This window comes from Mesoplodon densirostris, chromosome 4 (assembly GCF_025265405.1).
Source record: "Mesoplodon densirostris isolate mMesDen1 chromosome 4, mMesDen1 primary haplotype, whole genome shotgun sequence".
Classification (NCBI taxonomy): domain Eukaryota; kingdom Metazoa; phylum Chordata; class Mammalia; order Artiodactyla; family Ziphiidae; genus Mesoplodon; species Mesoplodon densirostris.
This window is the reverse complement of record NC_082664.1, coordinates 10,149,469-10,158,721: the sequence shown is the minus strand read 5'-3', so window position 1 is coordinate 10,158,721 and position 9,253 is coordinate 10,149,469. Positions and strand designations below refer to the sequence as shown.

The following is a 9,253-nucleotide window of genomic DNA, read 5'->3' as shown; positions in this document are numbered from 1 at the left end:
GGCCACCAAGCTTAGGGCAGCAGTCACACTCCAGATAGCAGAAGACATTTGTGTTCCCTTTGGTTTAAGTCAAAAAAGAGAGTTTTCGTGATGCATAGAGCCACCTGGACAGTCATTGTCCCCAGGGTAGGTGGGCTAGTCCTGGGGTGAAACCATGAAATGGACAAGCACAAGGTATATTATAAAGTAATCTCATATATACACATTTATATATATTTATACTCATATATATATGTATGAATAGTATATATATAGTATCTATAAGGTGCTCATAAGGGGCCAGCCTCCTTGTAATCCTCTCAACAGCCCTATGAAGCAGGTACAGTTAATGTCCCCATTTTACAGAGGAGGACATTGAGTCAAGCAGAGGTAAGTGATTATCCAAAGTCTCACAGGTAAGCAGGAGAACAGGGATTCAAGCCCAGGCAGTCTAGCCCCAGAGTTGTACTTTTAACTTCTAGCAAGTGTGACCTGTCTAGACTAATGAACATCGGACTGGACATTGGATTGGAGATGGACTGAATTGGACAGGTTGCCCAGATGCAGCTCATTGAGCAATATTTCTGTTGTGCTCACCCCTCCTCCCCATCCCCTAAGTTATTCTGCAGGCAATATGACCCCAAGGGGTACTGGGACCCATTGCTTTGACCCTGTCTTTGCTGCTGGAGATGACCCATCTGGCTATCCTTCTTGTGACTCAGAGGTTATAATGTTTGCCCTGAGCCTTACTCAGCTCCTTGGCCCAGTCGTCTTCTAGTGTGACATCAGGGCTTCAGGCTGGGGCCAAGGTCCCCAGACACCCACACCTGCCTCTGGAGGAGCAAGCATGAATGACTCTGCTTGCACTAGATCCTGGGGACAGAGGGTGGAACGATGCCTTAGGAAGAACCCAGGTGCTTTCACCTGGACCTTAGTGGGAGACGCTTAAGAGTGATGACTTTGGGACACCAGTTGCTTCCCAGCTGATGACCTTGGGTGATCTGACCCCTCGTGGGGCCTCAGCTTTCCCATCTACAACCTGAGATGATTCCTAAGGTTCTTCTTGTTTTATTTTTATTTTTTAATTTTTTTATATACATAGGATTTTACTTTGCACTGCTATAACAATTTCATTATAGTCCAAGGGAGAAAAAGAAAAAGAAGGATAAAACCACCACACTGAGCAAATTACTAAACCTTTTCTACTTTTAACAGGGTTTTCCATCTGGTAGGTTTATTGTCCTATCCCCTTCAAAACCGACAAGATGCTCACCATATTTTAAAGATTATAGGTTGCCAGTGAAAGAAAAATTTTACACAGTCACTGTACATCAAGGTTGGAAAACTGTCCTGTGTGAAAAATACACTTAGAAATCATGTGAATAAAAGAAAAAGAAAACATGATTGTGTTCAAGGAAAGATCAAAGTCCTCCTAATGTGCCATCTAAATGTGGACACTCACTCCTCCTGGAGGCTCTCAGGCGGGGGGATTTCTTTCTTCCGCCCACCTCACTCATTATACTGTGTTTTTACCCAGCAGTACGCATTAAGGCAAATAAATCCTTTTCTGAGGAGGTCTTAAAGAAACTGTGGACAAATAGCAAAATTTTGGCATTAAAACAGGTTAACACATACATAGACTTTAGAATGTACATTAAGCATATTTCTCTTGGACTAGTGACAAGAAAAAGATGAACATGCTTGTTAACAATGTCAAAACGTTTAAAACTCAGTGTCCAAGCAATTCCTAACAACGATGCTTCTGTAGCTTTAAGCTCTAAACAGTATAGAATTTATGCAGATACATTAAAGAATCCAAGCTTGGCAAATTACACCCAAGCAGGTTATTAAACTATATATACAGAAAGTAAATGATACGTACAGAATTAAAAGAGTCCTTCTGTTTTCCTTATAGCCTTGAAAATTGACAAACTTTTGAGGACATTTCCATAATATTAAACATGAGGTAACCACAGGTGTGGGGAAACCTAACTACACAAACCGATTTAAAATATTCAAGATGACTCTGTAGTGTTCAATACGATTCAGTTCGTAGGTAAGGGCACAAGACAACATTTAACAAAACTAATCACGTCAATTGACCTAGAAATCCAATGCAAATAGATATGAATACAATCTCCAAAATCTGTCTTTTTAAGTGAACGTTAACCATTTATTCAAAGTTACACAAGAATTTGAAGGATTAAAGTCTTCTTCTGTGACATAAAGCCAATTTGAAGAGTTTCCTGTCTCAGCTGAGCAGGAGGGTGAAAGGATAGGTGAGTAGCCCCTTCTGGGCAGCAAGACAGCAAACAGACTCAACAGCGGCCTCCCCCCCGCCTGCTGTCCTCCCTGACCGCCTGCGTGCGTGGCGTTAGTAGCAGCATGCTGAGGGCCAGTTTTAATGCCATTTGCCTCATTATTATTATTCTTTTTTTTTACATCTTTATCGGAGTATAATTGTTTTACAATGGTGTGTTAGTTTCTGCTGTATAACAAAGTGAATCAGTTATACATCTACATATGTTCCCATATCCCTTCCCTCTTGCGTCTCCCTCCCTCCCACCCTCCCTATCCCACCTCTCCAGGTGGTCATAAAGCACAGAGCTGATCTTGTTATTAATGTCAAAGACTCCTTCTTGGATTTTTTCATAAATTTCTTTTGCTGTGTTAATAAATGCCTCTTCTACATTAGAAGGAGTCTTAGCAGAAGTTTCCATCAAGATAAGTCCATGTTCTCGTGCAAAAGCTTCACCTTCTTTTTTTACTTCTCTTCTCAATTCTAAATCACTTTTATTTCCAATCAGCATCATGACCATGCTGGAATTGGAATGCTGGCGGGCATATTCTAACCCGGTTGTCAAGTGGTTGAACGTGTCTCTCCTTGTAATATCATACACTCGTAAAGCCCCTGCTGCACCTTTGTCATACGACCTTGGGATGGAACAAAAGGACTCCTGACCTGCTGTATCCCAAATCTAAAGTTTTATCTGTTTCCCATCAACAGTTTTCATTCGAGCACCGAACTCTACACCAATAGTAAAGTCATGCACTGGCTGAAACCTCTTGTCTGTAAACTGTAGCAATAAGCATGATTTACCAACGCCTGTGTCGCCGATGATAATGTACTTGAAGAAACAGGCATGCGCCACGGGCGCGGCCGCCCGGCGCCGGGGCACGGGGCTCCAGTTCCGCCGCGCCACTCACCACGGCGCCGCTCGGCCTCAAAACGCCAGGCTCCGCCCGCCGCCGCCGCCGCCGCCGCCGTCGTCAGCCTCCTGGAGTGAGGGGCCGAGAGGAAGCTGGAGAAATCGACACCGTCGGAGCCAAGGGAGAAGGCGCCCAGCGGAGCCCAGCTGAACAATAACAGCGGCCCCGGCGCCTCCGCCCCGCCTCCCTCTTCTGGTTTTAACAGCCCCCGAGTCTGACCATTGTCTTCCGCCCAGATCCTCCCATGGCTCCTGGATCCCTAGGGCTGTCTCTGGTCTGTTTTCAAAAGCAGGTCGCACAGCTGGGTGATTCTTCAATGCAACATGCATTGCTACAGGGAGGACGTAGGCTAATACCTTCTACTGCTCCAAACAAAATAGCCTTACAGTCTTTTATTATATTTTTTTAAGAGGGGAATAAAAATGGAGAAGTACCCTGGTAGAATGTTGACTTTGCCTTCCTAGTTGAATCTAGGGGAGAATACTTGCTGAAAAAAAAATGCCAACAAAATGTATTTTCTTATTTTTTAGGTTGAGAGTGAAATGGTGCATTTTCTAGGCAGTTATAGCTTCAGGACAAGTTTCCTATCTCCCCTGGTGGTAAGATGGCCACCCCGAAGCCCCTACCATGAAAAAAGTCTGTGGCAACCACTGTAGGGACACAAAGAGATAAAACAAATTAGTGCGGCAAGGCCTTCCAGGTATTGTGATAAAGGTCTTTATAAATCATAATGGGGACACAAAGGAGAATCAGCTCCTCTTGGGTGGACGGTTGGGCACATATCTGCTATTAGTTAGGACAAGTAACCCTAGCTGCTGTGAAAATCATGCCCCAAACTTCAGTACCTTAATGCAATACAAATTGACATCTCACTCCAATGTCGGCATTCTTGCTTAGGGGTGGTTTTTCCCCCACCACACTATGGCTGTGCCATCCCCTGGGGTCTTGGAGTCTGCTGCTGGATCCTCTGTCTCTGGCTTGGAGATGGGAAAGGAGAGAGACCAAGCCCGAGAGGTTCTCATGGGCTACGTTGTGAGGACTCTCCTCTCTTCCAGCTCACAGTCCAGAACTCAGAGACCCAGGTGCATCCAGCTGCAGAGGAAGATGAGAAATGGCGTCTAGCTGCATGCACAAGACGAAAGGAAGTAGGTTTGGAGCTGTCAGTCCCCACCACGAGCCTCCACACCAAATCCATCTTGTTCCCCTGCAAGTATGTGTTCCCATCTGAGTGTGCACTCTGGGGGTGGTGGTCGGCCGTGTGGGTTGCAGCGCCACTTCATATTTAGAATTCCAGGCTGGAGCAGAAGGTTTGGGTCATAAAAGGTGCTCGGTATGTTTCTGTTGGCAGGTTGATGACTGCATGAATGCTTGAGTTGGATCTTATTTGAATTTAATATAATTTTGAACTAACACTGTGATTTGCAAAGGCGATGCTTCATTGTATCCGAGAAGAGTTCTAACTGGCAAAAGAAAATTCTTTGAATGTAAAGGACCTTTATCCCTTGCAAGCCTACCTGTCCTGACCATCAGATCAAGTCTTAACACCATCATTCATGGGATGGCAGACTAGGGAGATGGTAGACGGAGTGAGCAGTATAAGTTAAACTAGCCTGTATGCTATCGTAGCATGAGTCTAAAACCCTTATCTAAAATAGGGTGGCAAATATCATCATTCTATGCAAAAAAAGATGACTTTTTCTTTGGTAATAACTCTCATTTGGGGGCTCACGGTGGTAACCATGGTAGGTCAGGACCTCCCCCTCCAAGGGCCATTTGCCATTAAGTAAAGACAAGGAAAGGATAGTGGGAGTAACAGCAGCTGCTGTTAAGGAGACCTTGAAATATTATCTAGACCAAAGTTTCTTAACTTCAGCACTATTGACATTCCGGGCTGGACCACTCTTTGTGGTGGGGTCTTTCCTGTGCCCTGTAGGGTTTTCAGCTGCATCCCTGACCTCCATCCACTAGATGCCAGTGGCACCCTCACACACACATCCGAGTTGTGATGACTTAAAATGTCTCCAGACACGGCCAAATGCCCTTGGGGATCAGAATCACTGGAGCAGAGAACCCCTGATGTAGGGAATCCCTGATGAGACGTGTAGATGTGGGGCCACATTTCCTAGTTCTCGCTCCTGCTCTCTTTAAGGCACAACACACGAATCCCCAGGCACTATTGTACCTGTTTAAGGAAAATGTGGCTGAGAACTCTACCTGAGCTGTCAGCATCCCCTACCTCCTGAGCAAAAGGTCGGGTTGGAGGGATGAGGGTGAGCCATCCAGGCTGCCTTGAAGGGTCCATTCCAGCAAGATTCTTCCATGCTGACATGTTTCACCAGGCAGCATCCACAGAGTCCATCCTGATGGAACCTAAATGGGCATCTCTCCGGTCAGGTTCAGGGGACTTGGTCAGTTCCAGCTACTCATGGAGAGAACCCCCCAGAACCAGGAGGCACAAAAGCCACCACATTCCTCAATCACCACAGCTACCAGAGGGGCATCACCCTTCTTCTCTGCACCCATTGCCCAAACTCAGAGAACAGGGAGCCTTGCTGAGTGTGACTCCTCTACCTTCAATAACAAAGCTTGTCGAGGGGTTTCTAGGTCATGACTCTTCACGTCTGGTGTCTTCCTTGTTTCAGCTCAACAATCTTGGAAGGTTCATAGAGTGAAGATCATTAGCTCCATTTTATAGATGAGTAGACTGAGATGAAGGGAGGTTGAGTGACTTTTCCAACAAGAACTCAAACCCCAAATCATTCAAATCTCAAATGATGGTCCTTTGAGTCCAGGTCCAAGGGCTGTTTCTACACTTGCACAGCTGCTGTTTACAAAGTGAGGTGGGATTTGGGGCTGTTCAATCCCTGCAGTCATTTGCCCTGGTGAACTCTGGGGGACGTGTATGTCTCTCTCCCTCCCTTAGGCAGGGCGCCCTGGAGGTGGGAACACAATCTCTGGGATCTGACGGCTGTGTTCATGTTGTAGCCTCGCCGGGCCCATACCTTCTCACCTTGAGCAAATGGCTTAACTTGCCTGACCCTCAGTTTCCCCACCTGCAAAACGAGGATAATAATAGTCACTACCTCCCCTGCTTGTTGTGAAGATGCCACGCGGAGCCGTCAGCACAGCGCCCGGCAGCTGTCCTGCCCACCCCCCGTGAGCTGTGATTGTCTCTTGACTGTTTTTCTGCCAGTTAACACAGCTGGCTCTGCTCTCCATAAAACGGGGGTGAACCCCTCATAGCAGAATGGGTATTGTTTTTTGTGTGTGTGCGGTACGCGGGCCTCTCACTGTCGTGGCCTCTCCCATTGCGGAGCACAGGCTCCGGACGCGCAGGCTCAGCGGCCATGGCTCACGGGCCCAGCCGCTCCGCGGCATGTGGGATCCTCCCGGACCGGGGCACGAACCCGTGTCCCCTGCACCGACAGGCGGACTCTCAACCACTGCGCCACCAGGGAAGCCCTGTTTTTGTTTTTGAGAAATGTAGTTAAAATCTGGAAAGAGTTGACTAAATTCCAGACAGAAGATAAGCCCTCTTTATGTGGCTTGTCCCCTGAGTCTATTGCATACACCATTCTTTAAAGTATTCTCTCTCTCTCTCTGAGCAATTAGCATTTATCAATTTAGCCATTTTTAATGAAACAGGTGATTAGGGATCAGTAAGCTGGCAACGTAAAGTAAGTAGAGGGCATGGAGGGTGGGAGTCCAGCTCAAAGGGAGGCCGGGGGGTTAACTGCATCTTTCAGAGGGTCTTGGCGGGGTTCAGGAGGAACAGGACACTGGGACACGTGGATGATCGAGGGCTGGAAGGGGGCTCCTATCAGCCTGGAATTGAACAGCAGGCATCGCACTCGTATTCACGTCTGAGCCTCACAACCACCTAATGATGAGGAATGACTCTTCAGGAAGGTCTGAAAACTCCACCCTGTCTCCAGTGAACTGATGGATTTATGGGCTTTTCAGTGCTGAGGTCCTTTTATTTGTTATCACAAATTTTGTGCCTTGTATATTATTATCTCCATTGACAGATGGGGAAATTGAGGCCCAGACTAGTTAAGTGTCTTAAACTGAAGCAGCTGTTTACTGCTTAAAGCAGCAGAGCTTTGTGGACACCAAGGCCTGCCCCTTACGCGGCACCAAGCTGTGTCTCAACCTCTATCAGAATAAGGTGGGACAGCCAGAAACGAGGTGGGTCTGGACCAAAGGAAAGACAATGGCATCTTTCTGGGGAGAGAGGTTGCTGATGCATTCAATGGAGAAACAGCTTCACAGCATTTAGCACTCAGCATTTTGCATTCCTCCCGTCGTGGGCAGTCCAAGGTTTGGGAGACAGAGATGAATTAGATTGATGGGAACCAGAGGGGCTGAGTGGAGGCAAAATGGAAAAGAAGCCAACGTTTGGAAGGAAGGAATGATCCTCAGGGCGTGGACAACTGAGTGAAACAGTGGTCATCCAGGATACATTTGGAGAAGGAGAAACAGAAGCTGAATATGTAGTCCAAGCACCTTCCTAATTAGAATAACCAGAGGGATTGCAGAGAAAATGAGAAGCGGGGAGTGAGACTGACTTCTGTAACTCAGACCTAATGCTCATCAAAGACTTAACATTTAGTTCTCCAAACAGCCAGGAAAGGGAACCATTTGATCCCTATTTACTTTCTGTTTCTAGTCTCTGTTGTGTCCCCCTTCTCAGAGCCACAAGGAGAATTTCAGAAGGCATCACCTGTGTTAAGCCAGCAGGCCATGGCTTCTATGTGGCTCTTTTGATGCACTTAAATGGCCAATTTCCCTGTTTTTGTTAAGACTATTATTAAGAATGTTTTATGTGAAGGAGAAACTATTTTCTCTCTTAATCAAGTTTTCTACCTTGGTCTGTAAAATAGAAACTTTTTTTTCTTTTGGAAATGTTGGAAAGTGGCTTCTACCCTTTAGTCCACTTCTATCAATTGACTACTTCTGGAAGCAGGAAGAAGGACTTAATTGGCTGGAGGGATGGGTAAAGGGACTGTCCATGAGTGTCTTGGACCCTTCTGGGCTCTTTCTATTGGCCTCTGCAGACTCTAGAGGGTAGAGCTTCCCTCCCACTCCTCTCCTCCATGGGGTAAGCAGCCCTGGATGGGGCCCGGGCCAGTCCTGGTAACTCACTAGACACTTTCCTGGCCCCTCTATGATTGGCAGGGTGTGAGTTGGCCCCAATGACTCCCCCATTGTGTAGTTCCATGATCTGGGCTTCCCGGAGCAGGTGACCATTATGCTGAGATGTGAAGAGCTCTTAGAAATTAGTCATGTGAAGATAGATTGGAGGAACAATCCAAACAGAGGGCACAGCAAGGAGCTGTCAACTTAAAAAAAAAAGGCACAGCCTAAAAGTTGAGAGTTATGTTTTATTTGGTGGACAAATCTGAGGACTGAAGCCCAGGACATAGCATCTCAGATAATTCTGAGGGACTGCTCCAAAGAGGCAAGGGGGGAGCCAGGATATGTAGGGGTTTTTGCAACAAAAGACCAGGTAGTTGGAACATCAAAAGATTACTGTTAATTAAGGAAAACCAGATATCTCAAGTTAATGAAATTAGCGCTCTTCTATGTATGGAAAGATGCAAGAGTCTGGGCTTACTGAAGTCATTCCTCTGATGTGCACTTCAGATATCTGGGGCCAGTATCCTGTGCTTTCTCACCCCGAGTTTCCTCAGGGTACACCTTCAGGGAGGGGCTGCAGGATAGGCATTGTTTCCATCCTGAGTTCCCTCAGGGCTCACCATCCAGGTGGCTGTAATGTGATGGCTTGATGGATGCGACATCCTTTGTTCACTGGTATGGCAGGCGACGTTCCTAGTTCATAGAGGTGAGAGACAGGATGGCAAAGGTAGGGTGGTACGTGTGTGTGCTATTCCCACAGCATAGGAGGTGAGGCAGGGTATGGTAGGAGTTAGGCTAGAGCAGTCACAGGAGGAACATCACAGGACCTTCCATGTCCAGCTCTGGAACTCACTCATTTAAAAAAAGTTTTTATTGGACTACAGTTGTTGAACAATGTTGTGTTAGTTTCTGCTGTACAGCAAAG

At 46.5% G+C, this 9,253-nt stretch overlaps 1 pseudogene; it reads right to left on the bottom strand.

The window, feature by feature from the left end:
- Positions 1–845: 845 nt before the first annotated feature.
- On the bottom strand, positions 846–5,712 carry LOC132488002 (ras-related protein Rab-2A-like; annotated as a pseudogene).
- Positions 5,713–9,253: the final 3,541 nt, after the last annotated feature.